The sequence below is a fragment of the Octopus sinensis genome, linkage group LG1 (genome assembly GCF_006345805.1).
Source record: "Octopus sinensis linkage group LG1, ASM634580v1, whole genome shotgun sequence".
NCBI lineage: Eukaryota > Metazoa > Mollusca > Cephalopoda > Octopoda > Octopodidae > Octopus > Octopus sinensis.
In genome coordinates this window covers 20392844-20404304 of record NC_042997.1, presented here as the reverse complement: position 1 = coordinate 20404304, position 11461 = coordinate 20392844, and the positions used below count along the sequence as shown (strand labels likewise).

The following is an 11461-nucleotide window of genomic DNA, read 5'->3' as shown; positions in this document are numbered from 1 at the left end:
AAGTATCCATGAAAAAGTTCTGGGGTTCTGCACAATATAAAATTTTTATAACAATTTGTTTTGCTAGATGAATGGTATTCACCATTTTAAAAATAAGCTATTATGTTTTTACTTGTGCATTTATGTGTGTAGTGGTATACTGTCAACTTAATGTGCCAGTCCCATGAAGGGAATCACACCACTGCTATTTAGCTCTAGGAAGCATCAACGCTTCCTGTCGGCCTTGACACATTTCCTGTGTCCTTATGTTTACAAAGGGGAGACAAGCACCCCCACCCAGCTAAGCCTGGATCCAGAGACTAATTTCTGAGTCTTTGATCGTCATCAAATAGCAGTGGTGTGATTTCCTTCATGGGACTGTCACATTAAGTTGACAGTATACAACTACTCTATCACACCACTACTGATTATATCTCTCTGAGATATTTAGAAATGTAATATTTCTATTTTTGTAATCAGTGGATTTATTTCACTAGAATTCTTATATGCTTACAAGGGCTAGACAGGCATCTCCAGCTAGCAGGCCATGCTACTCTAGACTGATGATGAGCAATGACTCAGAAACTAGTCTCTGGATGCAGGCTTAGCTGGGTGGGGGTGCTTATCTCCCCCTTGTAAACATAAGGATACAGGAAATGCGTCAAGGCTGACAGGAAACGTTGATGCTTCCTAGGGCTAAATAGCAGTGCTGAGATTCCCTTCATGGGACTGTCACATTAAGTTGACAGTATACAACTACTCTATCATACCACTACTGCTTATCTCTCTCTCAGATATTCAGACATGTAATATTTCTATTTTATGTGTGTGTTTTTTCTGAATTCAAGTGAAATTTTAGTTCTTCAGAGTTGTCTAAATTCTTCTACAGGTATATAGAAGAAATTAGATTAAAAACTAGTTATAAGTTGTATTATAACATGCCATTAATAAGCGCAGATTTGAGGCAATGTAAGTGTTTACATGGTTGCTTGATTTGCTATAAATAGCAGCCAAATCTTTCTTAAATTGTTAAATAATGTTATCTTGATTTTCCTGCAATGAAGGGAAATATTGAATCAGCATGAATACAACGCCTTTGATCATAACCTCCTAGATCATGGTTGACATAGAAAGCAGCTAAGAGTAGGAAGTTATCAAGGCTTATTAAACCAAGTGCAAAGTGACATTCTAAATATTCTGTATAGGTATGTCGTGTTGCATCCCCCAACACTGGTGATTCTTAGGCTCAATGAAATTACTTATAGGGCTTAATGAGCATTGATCATTGTAAAGGTTAGGTAAACCTGTTGACTATAACCACAGGTAGTTTAGATTGGTCTGAAATTGTTGCAGAAGTTGAAATGCATCAAAAATCACAGAAGTAACCACAGGTGACTTTTAGAGTATGTGATTTGAAGCTGTTCGTTTACACCATTTGATTTATGTATATTGATACTGATGATCTTAAAACAACAAACCACAGAAGCTGGTTCCATTATATTTGTTTCTGCAGAATCATCATAGAATGATCCACAACTGTTAGAAACCAAGCCATCTTAAAATGTAATTCATATAGTCCTTACAAAGATCATTGTCTCAAAGTTGCACTGTCCTAAGAAAGTTTTTAGTTTCTATGGGTCATTTAATTTCCTCTATTCCAAATTCTCTTGACAGCAGTTCTGTCTTGTAACAATGATGTCAACAGCCAACTGACATAAACAGCTTTTATTGTTAGAATGAAACCATATGAAGTTGCTGATGCACATTTTGCGATTTTTATAAAAATGGTTTATTATTTAGCAGCAAAACTATGCTGATTTGATATTTTTTACATACACTTTCTTTCAAAAAGAAAAGTGCTAAGGCTGTTCTAGTGAACATATGTGAAGTACACTTCTAAACTGTAGGTATATGCAAACATTTTGCAACCTGTACACAACTGAAATGCGTGCATAAGTAATTAAAGTGTGCAAAAATGTTAGTTGCCTAAAGTAACTGAGACCCCCTTCGGTCACGACACAGACCATGGGATTGCACCTAGAAAGTTACCCTCCCAGGTACAATTCCTGGCAAAGTTGTTTATGGAAGACCAGTAGTTTCCCATGCATACCAGCCTCCCCTCTCCATGCCACCAGTGTTATCCAAGGGAAAAGCAAAGGCCAATACAGCTTGGCACCTGTGAAGTCGCAACTCATTTCTACAGCTGAGTGAACTGGAGCAACGTGAAATAAAGTGTCTTGCTCAAGAACACAACACAGAGCCTGGTCTGGGATTCGAGCTCACAACCTTACGAATGTAAGCTCGATGCTCTAACCACTGAGCCATGCACCTTCACTAGTTGCCTAAAGTAACAGAGTAACAACATAATTTTGATTCAAAAATTGAAACTATACAACCAAAGTTTAGTACACACTGACAACTAATGAGTTTCTAAGTGATGTTGGGGTTGCATCAATGGAAGGTGAAATGATAAATCAAGTGTTTGATAATTTATTGGATACTGAAAACTTTACAAACCAAGCAATACCATCTTTAGGGAAAGTCATAAAACTCTCTAAATTTCACAACAAACTTTCTGATGGATTATTTTTGCCAACGTAAACCATCATCACCTGTTTCTTAAAATACTGTTCAGATTTAATAAAAAGGAAAATTACCAACATATCTCATGGAGAAGTGAAGCAAGTTCTTACAAAAGTATTGACTCCTGTGATGGTGATGACTATTTGTCCAAGGAGTTCTTAAACAGCTGTAACTATGATGGAGTATCATCCCCCACATACTTTGACCTTGACAAGAGTTGTGTTGTAAATGTTGTTGCAAAATTTAAATAAAGGAAATAATCCATTTCTATGAATGCATAATTAAGATTGTACTGTTGCACATTGGAAAGCAATGTCATTGAGCCAAAAATTATACTGAGACCTGACAACTCTCTGCTATCATCCTTACAACTTTCAGAAATTTCTCAATGCCAATACATAAATCACAATGTCAAAAATTGAATAAAATAACAGCTCCAGAACATTTTTTTGTCCTCACATCGTTGATTTCTTACTGAGTAAAACAGTATAGTTCTTCTTAATCAATCAGCTTGAATATGAATAATTCTATGTTTGTCTTTTCATGAACAATACAGGATGTTGCCGGTAGAGTGACACTGCTGAAAAAAGTCACCAACATTGTGCACACCAAAGTTGTCCATCATAAAAAACTTTCTTCTCAACTACAGTAACACCTGGTTACTAAATTTATAGACATCCATATATGTGTATATTTCAATACTTGTCTATTTGTTTTCCAGTTTATTTTATTAATCACCATCATTCATTGTCTTTATAAAAGAATGCTGACAAGCAAAGCATGAATAGGTGCTCATTCATATATATATTTATATATATATATGTATATAATTATATCATCATCATCATCATGATCATCATCATCGTCATTTAGCGTCCGCTTTCTGTGAAGCCAGAAGGCTGCATCAAGCCCAGTCTGATCTGGCAGTGTTTCTATGGCTGGATGCCCTTCCTAACGCCAACCACTCCGTGAGAGTAGTGGGTGCTTTTTACGTGCCACCCGCGCAGGTGCCAGACGGAGCTGGCAAACGGCCACGGACGGATGGTGCTTTTTACGTGCCACCGGCATGAGGCCAGTCAGGGCGGCACTTTCCAACCCATGCTAGCATGGAAAACGGACGTTAAACGATGATAATGATGATAATTAATAATATCAATGGGTAATAATGAAATATTAGAAATTTCCATTACCAGTGGCCTAGCATGTAAAAATTCAGTCAATAGACTATATATTATTCATATAAATACAGTGTACATTTAAACACATAAGCGGTAGCCTTCATAGGACTACCTACAAGCTAGAGAGAACAGTTAAAATTCCAAACCACTATTAAGGATAACATATTGAAGGGAAAGAAAAATTAAAACATTTACCATCTAACTCGTGGACCAATGGTTTCAGACATTATTTAGCAAATAAAATAATTTGCTAGGCGAAGCCTTCTTCAGCAGGTACACGAGTTAGATGGTAAATGTTTTCATCTTTCATTTCCTTCGATATTTTATCCCTAATAGTGGTTTGGAATTTAACTGTCCTCTCTAGCATGCAGGTAGTCCTATGAAGGCTATCTTATGTGTTTAAATGTACACTGTATTTACACACACATGCATATATATAAATATACATATAATATATGCATATGCATGTACACACATACATATACATATACACACACATACATATATATACATACACACACATATATATGTATATATGAATATATCAAATGAGATTTATCTATCACTGAAGAATGTATTTTTTTGTTGATGTTATCTTAATAGAAAAGTAGTATGTATCTATCTATCTCTATCTATCTATCTATCTATCTATCTATCTATCTATCTATCTATGTATCTATCTATCTCTATCTATCTATCTATCTATATCTATCTATCTATCTATCTATCTATCTATCTATCTATCTATCTATCTATCTATCTATCTATCTATCTATCTATCTATCTATCTATGTCTATAGATATATACATATATGTAAATATCTATATATCATCATCATCACCATTTAATTCTGTTTTCAATGCTGGCATGGTGGCATGGCTTGGACAGTTTGACAGGAGCTGGTAAGGTTGGGGGATATGCCAGGCACCATTGTCTTCCCTGGCGTAGCTTCTACAGCTGGATGTCCTTCCTAATGCCAACCACTCCATGGAGTATATTGGGTGCTTTTTATCTGGCACTATCACCAGAGCTTTTGATGTGGGATCAGCATAACTATAAATATGTATATAAATATATGTGTGTGTGTGTATATTATCATTATCATCATTTAATATCCGCTTTCCGTGCTAGCACGGGTTGGACGATTTGACTGTAGACTGATCTGGCAGAGTTTCTACAGCTGGATGCTCTTCCTAATGCCAACCACTCAGAGAGTGTAGTGGGGGCTTTTACATGCCGCTGGCACGAGGGCCAGTCAGGTAGTACTGGCAACGACCACGCTCAAATGGTGTTTTTTACATGCCACCTGCACAGGAGCCAGTCCAGTGTCACTGGCAACAACTTCGCTCCAATGTTTTTACATGTGCCACCAACATGGAAGCCAGTCAGCTGCTCTGGTAACGATCATGCTCCTATGGTGCTCTTAGCGTTCCACTGGCACAGGTGCCAGTCATCAAATTTGATTTAATTTCGCTTTTGATTTCACTTGCCTCAACAGGTCTTTGCAAGGAGAGTTTAGTATCCAATGAAGGAAAAGTACACATAAGTGGGCTGGTTACATCCCTGCCATCTCACTTGGCTTGCTGGGTCTACTCATGCACTGCATATTTCCAAAGGTCATGATGGTCACTAGTCATTGCCTCAGTGAGGCCTAATGTTCAAAGGTTGTGCTTCACCACCTCATCCCAGGTCTTCCTGGGTCTACCTCTTCCACAGGTTCCCCTCAACCGCTAGGGTGTGGCACTTTTTCACACAGCTATCTTTATCCATTCTCGCCACATGACCATACCAACGCAGCCATCTCTCTTGGACACCACATCTGATGCTTCTTAGGTCCAACTTTTCTCTCAGGGTACTTACACTCTGTCGTGTAGCTCAGACACATGCATGGCAGTTCACACACATGCATCATACAGTCTAGCTTTCACCCTGAGTAAAAGGCCTTTAGTTGCCAGCAGAGAAAGGAGCTCCCTGAACTTTGCCCTGGCCGTTCTTACTCTAGTGACTACACTCTCAGAGCAACCACCCCAACAACAGACTTGGTCACCTAGGTAGTGGAAGCTGTTAACTACTTCTAGGTTTTCCCTCTGGCATGTGATGAAATCTATTTTCTGTACATCTTTAGTGTTTACTATCTCTGTGCATCTGCCAAACACAAAAACTATTTTCCTGGTTAAACTTCCTTTGATATTGCTGCACCTTTTATGTGTCCATAGCTTCCATCGGTTACAATGTATGGAGTTTCTACCCACACCTTTTCTACAGGTCAAGCAGGGCCATCTACTTGAAGAGGGTTGTGATTTGACAGTCTTCCTGCTTACTAAAACTTTGGTTTTTGCAACATTGACTCTAAAGCCCTTCAATTCTAGACCTTGCTTTATTATATAATGTCCACCTTCTAAGCTGGCATGAGTTGTATGTATGAACAGGATTTGATATGTCAAAGTATATATATATATATATACTGGCCATATATATATACACATACATACATACACACATATTTATATACATGCACACACACATGTACTCACACACATGCACTCACACACATGCACACACACACACACACCACACACACACACACACATACACACATGCATGTACATACATTTGCAGAAACACACATACATGAACACACATGTAATACTTTAAACATCATTTGGATAACTAAAAAGTAAAGACTAACAATCAAAATTATTGTAAAACTCTCTAATGCAGTATCAAGTTTTTGGTTTACTTTACAACTTCTCGAAGCAAGTTAACAAGTTGGTAGTGTTTTACATAGAGATATATTTTAACAATAATTAATATTGACTGCTTCTGCAGTCAGTGGATATATTATTTCATCCATACCAATGACCTCGGTATAACCCTGAAGGTGAGTACAAATCAATTTAGCACATAGCTACTAATGAACAATTTCATGTTGAATGAAAGCGGAAAAAAGCAACAAAATTGTATCGCTATAATAGTAGCTATGAATTAGGCATTAAATAAAATAACAAAATATTTAGCCTACTCAAATTTCTCACGTAGACAGGCCATTTATCTCGTTATGAAAGCGCATCATGATGATGAGATGTCTTCCTGTTGATCAATCACTTCCACCACAATGATCGATATTTTCTCTCATATTTCTGCAGCTTCCACATCAGTCAGCATAATTATGTGTGTAAGGGTGGATGTCTACACTTATCTGTCTCTAAGGCACGAGTGATATGCTATAGCTTGCATATCAACATATTACATACCAATTCGAAGCATAGAACATAGAGTACTAGGTTAAATTTATGCATAATATTTTACATTTTTACTCACTGATTTTGATAGCAAAAGTTATGTAATAAATGATGTTTCAAACAGTCTCATCACAGCCATATATATATATATATGTATATATATATATATATATATAGGCGCAATGGTTAGGGCAGCGGACTCGCGGTCGGAGGATTGCGATTTCGATTCCCAGACTGGGCTTTGTGTGTGTTTATTGATTGAAAACACCTAAAAGCTCTACGAGGCTCTGGCAGGTGGTGGTGGGGGGCACCCCTGTTGTACTTTTTTACCACAACTTTCTCTCACTCTCTTTTCCTCTTTCTTGAGTAACGCTGCAATGGACTGGCATCCCCTCCAGCTGGGGGGAACACATACGCCACTGAAACTGGGAAACCAGGCCCATGAGCCTGACTAGGCTTGAAAAGGGCTACGTTTATCTTTATATATATATATAAGTTTATGTATGTATCTAGTGTTATAACTGAAGCTGTGTAATGGTGTATAAATAATACCGAAAATTTTTCCAATTTCATGTTTTGATATATGTATGTGTGTATGTGTGTGTGTGTGTGTGTGTGTGTGTGTGTGTGTGCACGTGCTTATAATAATAAAGTAAAACCAAATAATTTGTAATGTATTCACTGAAGAAGGTGTTGTGTAAGAGGATACATTTCATATTTTATACTACAGAAGATCTCAAACATCAATTAAATGCTTAAACGTTTTCAAAATATTATTTGGTTTGACTTTATTATTACAATATTACACACATATTCTATATATATATATACATATATATTTCTGTGTGTGTTAGAGGTTGAGAAACCAACTAAGGGATAGTACCTATCCAATATACTGCTGGTAGTGTACCCAATTATTCATAGTCAAGTGCTAGTTATTGCATAGAAATCTCGCAAATGAGTATTATATATGGGCAGTGGCAAAAAAGTAATTTACCCATGATTTATATGGCAAGTAAGAAAATGGAGAGGATATAAAATCGACAGACATCAGCCAGTAAACATTCAATTATGTCTATTTATTCAATTGATTGAAAGAGGTCGGGATTATTAAGGAAGGGGGCATATGCCAAATGTTGAGAAGTAAGAGTTGACAGAGGAATAGAAGCAGACATCTTTCTGTAGAGGAGATATATGGCTACCCCAGCTGGAAAAGTAGAAAAGATGGTGTGTTCAGCAATCAGTTCTTACGCAACACATGACCATACCAGTACAGTCTTTTCTCTTGCAGACTACATCTGGTTCCTTTATTCACTCTGTAATGCATATGCACGCTGACATTGCATATCCAGCAAAGCAGGCTAACTTCATTCCTCTACAATCGTGGCCATTTTTCACTACCATGTAGCATGGCTGTTTGTACACTAGTATCACACAGTCTAGTTTGCTTTACAGTCTAAGAGAGAGGCCTTTTGTTACCAACAAAGAAAATAGCTCTCTGAGCTTTCTCCATCCTGTTCTTATTTTCCACAACTATGCTTTCAGTACTTCTTTCTCTACAGCTATTCAGTAACTTTGGTAACAAACTGAAAACTTCACCAATTCTCTTTCAGAGAAACTGCCATACACACATATTGAGTAGGCAAAGACTTGACAGGTGTCTTTACTCTTTTATTATAACATCTTTATTTAAAATTTTGTTCTCAGAACGATTCCTTTGGTTGTACTTATTTTCAGCATGCAGTATCAACTTACCTTTAGTTCTAGTTCTGCTGAGTTACACATGAGAGAAATCTCATGATCTTATGATTTGTAAATGGCCACTGCAAATACCAGAACAACAGGAAATCGTTGTCTGTTTAAACTACAACAAAGACTGATATCATTGAGTGTTAAATTTAATCTTGAGATGAATATCTCCATCCATTTCTTAACAACAGTCAATATTTGTCCATAAATGCTATCACAAAGAGATTTTATCAAAACCTGTGCCCAATTAAACAGTCCAAGTCTTGACTCTAAATTGCATAATTTCATAATAATCATACCATCCTTTACTATCAAGGCATGTAACATTTCCAAGAGAGTCAATGTATTCTAGGCCTCAACTGGATAATCCATTATCACTCCATTGTGGCATCATTGCGGTCAATAATTCTATTGACTGAAAGTAATGCAAGAATGTTGTTATTGACTTTCAAAGCATCTACATGTTTTAGGAGTTCAGTTTATCTTTTATGATACACCTTCAGCTGATTCTTCACCTGAGACATCTATTGAATCTCCAAATATGTTTCTGATAAAACCTCTTTAACCTGATATTAATTCATGAGGTATATCTATTAGATCTTCTTACATTCCCCATTTGTGTATCAGTGTACCATTTCTAAGCCAAGAAGTTATCTATTAAACTCTTCTTGTCTGTGATTCTCATATTTCTGTTAGGCTTAGAAATTTTACATTAGGCCAGAGATAAGCTGATTTAACACAATTTTCTACACCAGCAACAAGAGAAATTTTTAGTATCACAAGAGTTGCTTCGTGAAAGCTTTCTGGCAACAGAATAATTTTTCCACCAACTTGCAAGGGTCTGCTACGACGAATACCTTGCTTTAAAAGCACATCAATGATTTTCTTTAGTCTAAGATTATTATATTATGGAAATTGTAGCTGTGATACCAGTGCCAGTGGCACATAAGAAAACCGTCCGAACATGGCCATTGCCAGCGCCACCCCGACTGGCCTCTGTGCTGGTGGCACGTAAAAAGCACCATCCGATTGTGGCCGTTGCCAGCCTCGTCTGGCCCCCGTGCTAGTGGCACATAAAAAGCACCATCCGATCATGGCCGTTTGCCACCCTCGTCTGGTACCTGTGCAGGTGGCATGTAAAAAGCACCCACTAGACTCACGGAGTGGTTGGCGTTAAGAAGGGCATCCAGCTGTAGAAACACTGCCAGATCAGACTGGGCCTGGTGCAGCCTACTGGCTCCCCAGACCCCAGTTGAACCGTCCAACCCATGCTAGCATAGAAAACGGATGTTAAACGATGTTGATGATGATGATGAGTGTAGACTAGTTACTCCATAATTTCCCAGAATATCTAAAAAGAAAACTGTGTTGCATTGCTGAGTATACAAATGAAGAAAATATATGTTGAAGTACCTGAGGTTGCATTTTCATAAAATTTCTTAAACACTTGTTAAGATGTTGAAGAATGTCAATTTCCTCATTTTCATTTATTTCATTACAGGGTAAAATATTTAAAGAAGAACATTGTTACAACAACTTAATTCATGTACTGACAAAGTCAACTCTTTATCTCTGTGTTTCTTAAATAGCTACAACTCTTGGATTGTTTCTGACACAGTCTTCCATCATTTGGTCAATTGAACTAATGATGCTTCTGTCATGCATCTCCTCCATTTGTCATCATTTTCGAGCAGATTTCATTGTTTTGTAGCTCCTTTATAGGCGTTGTAGAACACACCATCAACGGTTTGTAGGTTGTCAAAAATGTAAACTCCCGTATAATGAAGTAACATTACACCTGAAATAGAATCTTTCACTACCTTTAGAGTTCATAGAATTTGGAAATTGCTTTTCTCTTTCTTTCAAATATGGCTACACTATATTCATTTTTATTTTTTGTTATAGAATACAAATTGATAGGGAACATAGAAGTAATATAGTTCTTTGGCATTTTCATTTGTCCATATGGGCATGAACCATATAATGAACTATGTGGGCTTTCTTTGAGCCACATTGAAAGCCTGTGTCCCACCCACTTCATAAAAATACTCTGTCATTCACTGTCCCCTTCATCCCTTTCATCCATGCTTTTATTTTATTCACTCATGCTTTATGTGCCCATGGCCATATTAGCCATTTCATATTTCCTCCCTCGCAGTAGCCAGTGAAATGGTAAAAGCACACTGTAACTATGTTGTTGGTATGACTAAGGACAGCAGTGGTTCTTTCTTTTGTTTACTATACCCTGCACTATTTTGCCATGCATTGCATTCCTACACCTGTGCTTTTATTGCTCATACATTGTATTCTTGCCCATGTCTATTGGTTATCTATCAATCACTCCTTATTCTTCTTAATTATCACTGTATTATGTTTCAGTGTGAAACTCTTCTGTTTGCTATATGTTGCTTCTAGTCAAATTGAAAATTGTAAAATTGTAAGAACAATTTAGTCTTGTTGAGGACAAGGTACTTCTCTAGTTCTGGTGATTTGAACACAGTAGCCAGTAAAATGGTAAAAGTACTCTGTAAAGTGGTTGGTGTTAGGAAGGACATCCAGTCATAGAAGCCAAGCTAAAATGAATTTGCAAAATGAGGTCTTTTTGATCCATCTGGAATGGCAGATCCAGTCAGCCCATGCCATCACAGACAGTGGACCTATAACAATGATGATGATGATGATGATGAAGAGGAGGTGGAAGCGGAGAGTAGGAGTAAAAAGAGGAGGAG

At 37.2% G+C, this 11461-nt stretch overlaps 1 long non-coding RNA gene across 1 annotated transcript; it reads right to left on the bottom strand.

Moving 5' to 3' along the window:
* Positions 1–519: 519 nt before the first annotated feature.
* On the bottom strand, positions 520–10987 carry LOC118766173. The gene is made up of 3 exons (XR_005002089.1): positions 10977–10987; positions 3853–3859; positions 520–688 (listed from the first exon to the last, which is right to left on the bottom strand). It is a non-coding gene; the product is annotated as an uncharacterized LOC118766173 (long non-coding RNA).
* Positions 10988–11461: the final 474 nt, after the last annotated feature.